Source organism: Schistocerca americana, chromosome X (genome assembly GCF_021461395.2).
Source record: "Schistocerca americana isolate TAMUIC-IGC-003095 chromosome X, iqSchAmer2.1, whole genome shotgun sequence".
NCBI lineage: Eukaryota > Metazoa > Arthropoda > Insecta > Orthoptera > Acrididae > Schistocerca > Schistocerca americana.
Window position 1 is genome coordinate 619,559,821 of NC_060130.1, and position 9,861 is coordinate 619,569,681.

Consider the following 9,861-nt stretch of genomic DNA (forward strand, 5'->3'; position numbering starts at 1 on the left):
TGTGTGTCTGTCGACCTGCCAGCACTTTCATTTGGTAAGTCACATCATCTTTGTTTTTATATATATATATATATATATATATATATATATATATATATATATATATATATATATCTCAGGAAATGGAATAAAGTGGACACAAGAAGAGGAGGACTAACATTACCACAAAATTGAATAAATGTGGACCTTAAAGAAATTGCAGATGAAAACAAAGAAGTAGATACAATGTTGATTTGCTACAATCTCTGAAAGTGTTATTCGAAATTAAAAAACACAATCACAAACACAAGTCCCAAGGTCTAGGTTAGTTTAGAAGTGTGGTTTTCATCTAAAGAAGTGAATATGAACTAAAGGTTCTGGCAACAAACTGGTATGTGCAGTAGGCCCAAAGACCATATTAAACATACTTCGAACTGCGAAGCTATAGGTGACTTCAGGTGTAATACAAAAGATGAATAGGCACTGAAATAGCAAGGTTTTTTTATATATTAATAACTGATCATTAATACTCAACCAATAGCACCACAATATGCTCATTCTCAAATTTTCACTTTTGCCTTAATGCAACAGTGCACTTGACTAAACATATCCACAACATGGAAAACATAAAACATCAGGAAGCTAAACATCCTGAACATGGTTCCCGAGAAACTGCATATTTATGTGGGCAAGTGTCAAGCTGTACCCAGCCTTGCCTAATTCAGTCAGCCAACTATTTACATTTAAAGTAGCAATATTATGAAAAGGATCGTTGCTACTCCATATATAGAAGAGATGCTGAGTCACAGAAAGACACAAGAAAAAGACTGTCTGAAAGTCAACTTTCGGCCAACAAGGTCTTTGTCAAAAATAGCCCCCCCCCCCCCCCCCCCCACACAAATGTGTATAAAAATGTTTCAAAAGTGTGTATAAAGTGTCCTGAAACTAAGCAAAACGATTAAAGACATACAAAAATAAATCAGTTCCGGACAAAACACACTGCTAACTGCCTGTATCAATAAGCAAATGAACAGTGCTGGTCACTCCATGCATGGAATAGTTTGCTACACGAAAAAAAATAAAATCATTTCCACAATGAGCCATAAATGATAAGAGTTGGACTGTGGTGTTGCAAAAATACCTCCATACATATACTCTGATTTAAATAAAATTGTGATAGATGTTTCAGCAAGTGATGTACGAAGCAATCATAATCTTTCTCGAGCACCATGTTCTTGTGGGGTTTCTAGTTTTGCACTTACTGCAGCACCTAATTAAGACAGGTCTGCACAGTCAGAATTTCTTGTGGAAACACAAGAAGAGCTGTGTGTTCACTAAAGTTGTACAAATTATATATTCAAACACTGCTATCAGTGAATGTACATCATCTGCAGATGTTTGTTGGAGAGAAACAGGTTTAAGATTTTTGCTACATCAAAATTTGTCTGCTTTCATCATGAAATTTATACTAGCACAACTCTTTAAAAAGAGTAAGCCTCTACTGAGCTGCAGTCCAACATGAATCTCTACCCAGTCCCTGCATACCAGACGTGTCTGGAACATGATGCAACTACATCTGTACAAAAATTTATTAAAGATATTGTTACAGACAAAATTCTTTGACATGGTCCACTTTGGCATTTACAAATATATTTCACTGACTGCTATGCACTGCATATTTCTGGAAAGTCATCAAATGGAGCTTTGTTTAGAGCATACATCACGACCATTTGGATCGCTTTAAAGACCCCAAAAGAAACTCTTTGCTTGAGTCTCTAACAGGAAAGTTTGCTGGAGCCATGTCAGGACTGCACATAGGATGGAACAGCAACACAAACTGGTGCTTGACCAAGAAATACCGGACAGAGAGTGATGTCATGGTGCAACTGACAGGTATTTAATACCTCCTTTTGTGGTTGAAAAGCCCTTTTGTCTTAAGCTGTTGTGTACATCCACAAAGGGTGTATCTGCTATCATTTATCACATGGTTAATGGTCAGTGTTGGAAAGATTATGGATAAAAAAAATATTTGTCACTTTTTATGGCTGATGGCCTTTGAGTGGGGGACCCTTTCCTGGAAATTCTTCCAACAAATTCAGCCCTCAAAAACTTGAGAATATGACATGCAGAGTGTCCACAGGCTTGCTGTCTCACTTGGTAGATGTCTTAAATCTTTTGTTGATTTTAGAACAGAACTAAATTGTGCACTGTAACACATGCATTCTCAGGAGGTTCACACAGAAACAGCTGTCCACTTACACAGCAGAAAGGACTGAGCTAGGAAGCATTAAAAGGTGAAAATATTACCATCCACTGCACCTCCCACAAACCGGTCCAAATGTGTAGGTATCAAAAGGAGTGCTAAGAAAAAAGTATTTCATTACAGTACTTTCCAGACATATCTCACATACTTCCTTCCTTTGCGGATGACTGACAAATGCAGTGGCATTCAGTTTACTTGCAGAAGCCTACTATCTTTACGTAGATACATGCTCTCTAGTTGCTAATCTCTTACTTCGAGAGGTCACAGTAAAGGCAGATCAGCGTCAGAACAGATCTGCTGCACTGTCCCATTGCCTGTGCAACAGCAAATTTTACTCACTGGCATGTACTATAACTTGCAGTTGTCCCTTGCCAAACCTGATGACTCCCAAAACTTTGGTCAAAAATTGTTTCAATAGTTCATGAACAGGCAGAGAAACTTTAAATCACATGATTCCCTCCATTTGTGTGTGTGTGTGTGTGTGTGTGTGTGTGTGTGTGTGTGTGTGTGTGTGTGTGTGTGTTTATATTCATAATTTATATGAATATGACTGACAAATGCAGTGGCATTCAGTTTACTTGCAGAAGCCTACTATCAGCTATCTCAAAAAGAAAAGTCAAATGTTAGCTCTCTTAGTACTGGCGCACCTTAAATTACTTCCTGTGTACTCAGCAAAACTATCATGCGCAGGATCATTTTTACGTTACCAATTTGTTCTAGTGCTGAACATCTTCAGATTTGTTAGAAATTAAAAATACAGTTTAGGAATTGTCATTCAGAAATTCTTTTAACTTGCTTTTAAATGTTGGTTGGCTGTCAGACTTAATACGGAAATACGGAAGCGTCCGATCCCACCTGTCTGCTTTGACAGCAGCTCCTGATCCCATAAATTAGAATCAAACACTTCCCCTGACCTATATAGCTCAACAGCAGCTCCCGATCCCATAAATTGGGACGGAACACTTCCCTTGACCTATATGACTCCGAAACATCCCCCGGTACCAATACCAACCTTCACAGCCACATATTTCAATAAAACACTTCCCTAGACCCCAACACACAACATATATACTGAAAACAAAAGAATAAAAACTTACCACAAAAAAGTTCCAGGGCCACAAACTAGGTTGGCCACCACAATCGCCCGCACACAACCCAACAAAAAAAATACTCAACCAAAAGAAAGACCCAACCTACCCACACAGCAACCCACCCATCCCAAAATAAAAACCACAAACAAAAACCAAATGCAACATAAAATTTCAGTCACATACTACAACCCAACAAAAACTTCAACAAACTAGATACTCCACAACTAAAACACAAACCAACACACACACTCCCCCCCCCCCTCTCACAAACACTAAATAAACCACCCACCGCACCCTGAGCCGCAGCCACCCACCTACCTACCTACCCTAACCAACCACTTTCGGCCTATACATTTTACTGACAGCCCTTAAGAAAACCCGAAAAACACAATAGCCCTCAGGGACACTCTTCCACCAACAGTACTCATCTAAATGAGACTGAAGGTTGGAAGAGCACTTCTTCCCCCTCCCAAGAACTGACTTCACAGCCCCCCCACATCCCCTGTATTGTATTGGTGCAAGCCCCCGTCTCATAATTTTTGAACTCTAAGCTATGGTTAACTACTAAATGATGGAATCCCCTCTCACCCAACCCCCTATACGAAGAAAATGCATCTGAAAATACTGTGGACCCCAGTTCTATGTACTCCTCGAGGGTCGACAGAAGCGTCTGATCCAACGCGTCGGCTTTGACCCGTGACGTAAGGGTGTTGTGTGTGACGTCATGACGGCGCGGAGTTTGGTTTGAGTGTGGCTGTCTCCAGTTCCGTTTTATCTTATTTACTTTTCTGATCTGTTCGTTCTATCTCGTGAGATTTTTTTTAAAATTTGAAAACACTTATTACTTATTTTAATTATCTGTTTCCTCGAATTTCTGTTTTAGTTTATTATATTTATCTTTCTGATCTGTTCGTTCTATCCCGTGAGATTTTTTTTTTTTTAAAGACAAAAAACACTAATCAGCTACTGAAACATCTTTATCTTCTATGGGTTGCAGGGGTTACGACCCCTGGGGAGGTGGGTGGGTGGGTATTCATGCATGGCTGTCTTCACTTACACGTTGTAGCTACGCAAGGCGTCTAAATTTGTTTATATTCAGTTTGCCCCCCACCCAAAACACCCCATTTCCCGCGCTTGTCCCGTTAGTGTCATTAGGCTTCATATCTTCGCCACAAATACAGCATTTGACACCCTCGGCAATTAAACCGAAAAGCTGCAAAAACTTAATCAGTTCCAAAGGAGTCTTCCCATCATAACCCTCAGACGCGCACTGTTAATTTTGTCTGTCATATTCATTCCTGAACAAAAAAAACAAAAACCGATTAAATTTAATAAAAATACCACACGAAGTGCAGCGAACAACACTAAATTAACCTTCACACAAAACCACAAAATCGTCAACTCACTGAAACGAATTCCGCTACAAATACACTAACAATACTGGATAATGAGCAAGAGCAAACTGACCCCATTACACCACACAAACGAAAACCCTGAACATACCACCAGACGGCACAACAAACCATAACACGACGACATCTACCAAACATGCCACACTCAAACCAAACTCCGCGCCGTCATGACGTCACACACCACACACCCTTACGTCACGGGTCAAAGCCGACGCGTGGGATCGGACACTTCTGTCGACCCTTTAAGACTATTTGGCAAATGACCAAAGATTTTTGTGGAAGCGTAATTCACGCCTTTCTGTGCCAAAGTGAGATTTAATCCAGAATAGTGAATATAATCCTTTCTTCTCGTGTTGTACCTATGCACTTCGCTGTTATTTCTGAATTGTGATGGGTTATTAATGAAAAATTTCATAAGTGATATGTATTGTGAAACTACTGTGAATATCCAGAGTTCCTTAAATAAATTTCAGCAATGATCTTGGGTGGGCTCCAGCAATTATTCTCATCACACGCTTTTGTGCAATGAATACTCTCTCTCTTTATGACGAATTGCCCCAAAATATGATGACATATGAAAGCACTGAAAGAAAATGGGCATAGTAGGCTAATTTACTGGTATATTTATCACCAAAATTTGCAATAACCCTAATAGCATAAGTAGCTGTACCTAACCGTTGCAGCAGATCATCGATGTGTTTCTTCCAATTCAATTTTTCATCAATGCACACATTTTTTTAATTATACCTAACTACATGTAATAAAACAACGTTGACCTATATGATACAACGCTAGTTGCATAGAACTATATTTATTAATTTATTATTGGATTAGTAACGCTCACTTACCCACAAAACACCTTTCATTTAGTTTTAACAGATTTGAAGATGCTTAGCGCTTAACCGAATCAGGTAATAAGGGCGATATTAGACTGGAATACATGGGTCCCTTCACTTGACAGTTGGTAGATCATGCCTTCATAAACAAAGGAATATGTCCACCAAGGAACTATTATAAACTCAGTAGGCAATAATAATAAATCATTTAAAACCTTCAGAAAGGCAACATTGAACACAGTTTAACAGAAAGCACTTATTGATGGGTAAGCATGTTTTCTCTTTCTTTTTGTATGTGAACTTGGACTTTAACTTTATTAAAAGCGCGCGCGCTACACACAGTACATCCAAACTAGATATCACCTAAGCGTCCTAAAAAGCACGGTAAGTTACAAAGTTACTGGAATGTTTCATAATCAGTAAAGCCTGCTTGACACACAGTTAGGCCCACATAAAGACGTCATCTCAATATATGATCGTAATAAGAAAAATTCATTGTTTGTGTTGGAAGAAATGATGTGGGTAGCCTAATGCTCTACCTCCACCAGCTATTGCATCACTGTTTTGTCATAAAATTTGGAAGCCAATAGTAACAACGGCAAATTCTATGGGATACATGTTGCATAAAAGAACACATATCTTTAACACTAACGTGAAAGAAATACTGTATGTTGTATATACTAGAAAATGATACGGTAATTGGAAGACTGTGGGCTTAAAGTATATCACTTCCATAAAAATCCAGGAAAGTTAAAACTATAGTAAGCTGAAGCAAATATCTAAACGATTTCACTCTCTAGACTTCACGAATTACTACGTACAAGGGCACACCAAAACGACTACAGAAGATAGCCGCTCGATACATTAAGCACTAACGGTGTCGTAACAAATTAACTGTATTATATTGCTTGTCAATACGAAGAATTACTTTTTCAACTCCACAGCATTAATAGGTCATCACACGAAAACTCTTGACTGAAAAAGACTGTAAATCAAGCGGAATTTGCATGCCCGCAATGTCAATTTCAAATTACTTACCGTTAACCTGCAAGTGGCGGTAATATGACGTTATCCGTGGCACTACACTTCACATTTTAGATTCACTTCACTATAAACCAAATAAGCACTTCCTGCACCCAGAACACCTATTACACACGCACCTCACTAATTATTTATCACTGCACATACGCAAAATAGTGAAGCACACGTCTTTTCCCCGTTGCACAAACAATGAACACTTGACTGTCGATGTTTGAAAATACGTAATCCGTTGGTGAGCGAAACGCGCCACGTTCAAATGAGCTTCTCAACTCTGCAGTTAACATAGCTCGCTTTCCTCTTCTGAATGCAAATGCACGTGGACAAAACAGAGTACTAGTAAAATAAATAAAACAATTCATAATCATTGCTGTCATGATGAATATGCTGTAAACTTAAAGAAAATACGGTATATATGATTGCGTCGCCCGAAAAATATATCCATTTCTTATGCAGTTTTCTCATTCTTCTGATCTTTACCTGTAAATAAGATTGGTTAGTTTCATGTTGCATGGATCATTTTTCACGACAAATCCTTATGATGTGAATCAAGTCATTTTACATTCACGTAGCAAATTAATTTGTAAATGTGGCTAAATGCTAAACATTATAAGATTTTCATTTATTTATTTTTTTGGAAAAAAACATACATATGTGAGTTAGCAATTCCTACTCACCGCCTTTTACACATTATAATAACAGGCATTCTTCTGCCGAATAGAAGTACTGTCAAGGAGAAACTTTCACAGTTTGCTTTCAAATTTTACTTTGTTGTCTGTCAGACATTTTATATCACTGAGCAAGTGAACAAAACCTTTTATTGTGCCATTGTGCATCCCTTGTTGTCTTCAAGACAAACTTAATGTGGAGTAATGAATGCCATTTTTCCTTCTGGTATTGTAATTTTTGAACTGTAGTGGATTATTTACAACAAATTCCATGAGAGAATAAATAAACTGTAAAGCAACAATAAGGCTACCCAACTCCTTAAACAAATGTCTACCATATGATCATGGGTGAGCACCTCAATTATTTGTACAGCAAGTTTTTGAGCGCTGAAGATTCTTTCTTAAAGATGAGTTACCGCTGAACATTATATAGGGTGTTACAAAAAGGTACGGCCAAACTTTCAGGAAACCTTCCTCACACACAAAGAAAGAAAATATGTTATGTGGACATGTGTCCGGAAACGCTTACTTTCCATGTTACAGCTCATTTTATTACTTCTCTTCAAATCACATTAATCATGGAATGGAAACACACAGCAACAGAACGTACCAGCGTGACTTCAAACACTTTGTTACAGGAAATGTTCAAAATGTCCTCCGTTAGCAAGGATACATGCATCCACCCTCCGTCGCATGGAATCCCTGATGCGCTGATGCAGCCCTGGAGAATGGCGTATTGTACCACAGCCGTCCACAATACGAGCACGAAGAGTCTCTACATTTGGTACCGGGGTTGTGTAGACAAGAGCTTTCAAATGCCCCCATAAATGAAAGTCAAGAGGGTTGAGGTCAGGAGAGCGTGGAGGCCATGGAATTGGTCCACCTCTACCAATCCATCGGTCACCGAATCTGTTGTTGAGAAGCGTACGAACACTTCAACTGAAATGTGCAGGAGCTCCATCGTGCATGAACCACATGTTGTGTCATACTTGTAAAGGCACATGTTCTACCAGCACAGGTAGAGTATCCCGTATGAAATCATGATAATGTGCTCCATTGAGCGTAGTTGGAAGCGTAGGTGACGAAACTAAAATGAGCTGCAAACTTTATAGCAGGTGATTCATAGGTAATATTTGCTTACTTATGTAAATAAGCATGTAGTCATATATATCCCCACATCGTCATGATTAGCCCATTTAATCAATGCTGCATGTTGTAACATCATTTCTTCATTCGTTGTTTAAGTAACTGAATCTTTGGCTAGGTGCCTCCATTCATAGTAACTTGAGCTCATCTCAATATTTTCAGAAGAGGTAGGTAGGTAATCTTCTTTGATTGAGCCAACCATTTGCGTGCTGCTCCATCTTGTGGTCTTCTGCCTTTGCTTTTGTGTTGTAAGATGGTCTTTTCTAAATTATCCCCTTTTCTTCTTAAAATGTGCCCAAGGAACTGGGAGTAGCTTTGACTGAAATGGTAAGGCAAACTTCTTGTGATGCTAAGTTACTTTGTACTGGGAGCATTGGTTATACTTTCTGTTCATGGTACACTTAACATCTTCCATCGACACCACATGTTGAGGACATCAATTTGGCTCTTGTCACTAGGTTTCGTAGTCTAGATCTCACAGCCACACAAGAACACAGAGAACACCAATGATTCCACCAAGTACATCTTTGTTGTTTTTGGATATTGCCTGGTTCTGGCAGATCTTAGTGAGTTTAACCATTTCATATTGGCCAAGAACCTGTAAGCAATCTGTAAGTTGGCTTTGATCTAAACCTTATTGCTTAATAACCATTAATTGGATCTTTTTCATGTTTATCTCTGGACTGAAATTTCATTTCCTGCTATAAGGGTAGTATCATCAGCAAAACGCAGATCATTGATTTTCAATTGGAAATTCCTACATCCCAGCCACCCAGTGCATCTGTGATGACATAGTCTGCATAGATGTTATAGAGCTGAGTTGACAGTATATAATCCTGTCTGACTCCATTTGTCAGAAAGAAAAACTTTAAGTATTCACCAACCACTTTTATGGTTACAATGCAAAAGTATTTTAATAATGATATTAGGTGTTTTGAAACCCCAGACTCATTGAGCATACACCACCATTTGTCCCATGTGACACAATCAAGGCCTTTTCATAATCTAGGAAACAAATGAAGGCAGAGACACAGAACTAATGACATCTTTCAGTTATCTGTCTCAAATCCACATACACCACTCGTGTACTGTTGCATGTTACATAACTTGTTTGTTCTGCAGAAATCTGAGATTGCAGAAATTTCAGTATGTACAGCAGGACTTTGTTGGCGTACTACAGCCAAATAATTGGAAAAGTCCCTAACTGACCCTATTTTGTGAAGAGGAATTATAACAGATGTAGTCCAGTCTTTAGATCATTCACCAGTTTTCCACACCATGTTACAAACTAAATGTAAAGGCTCTGTTGTTTTTCAAATGCTTGATGGCATTGTCAGTTTCACCAAATAGCATATCAGGTTCCGTGTCTGATTCCACACAAATGTTTTCTTCCTCAGCATTATTTCCTTTGCAGTGCGAGGCTGAACA

General features: G+C 38.6%; 1 long non-coding RNA gene across 3 annotated transcripts in view; it reads right to left on the reverse strand.

Annotated features, from left to right (window-relative positions):
• The window catches only part of LOC124556744, a 215,686-nt gene extending 208,872 nt beyond the window's left edge, over nucleotides 1–6,814 (reverse strand). For all 3 annotated transcript variants that reach the window (XR_006968676.1, XR_006968675.1, XR_006968674.1), the window contains exon 1: nucleotides 6,620–6,814. This is a non-coding gene — a long non-coding RNA (uncharacterized LOC124556744). The remainder of the gene's footprint in view (nucleotides 1–6,619) is intronic.
• Nucleotides 6,815–9,861: the final 3,047 nt, after the last annotated feature.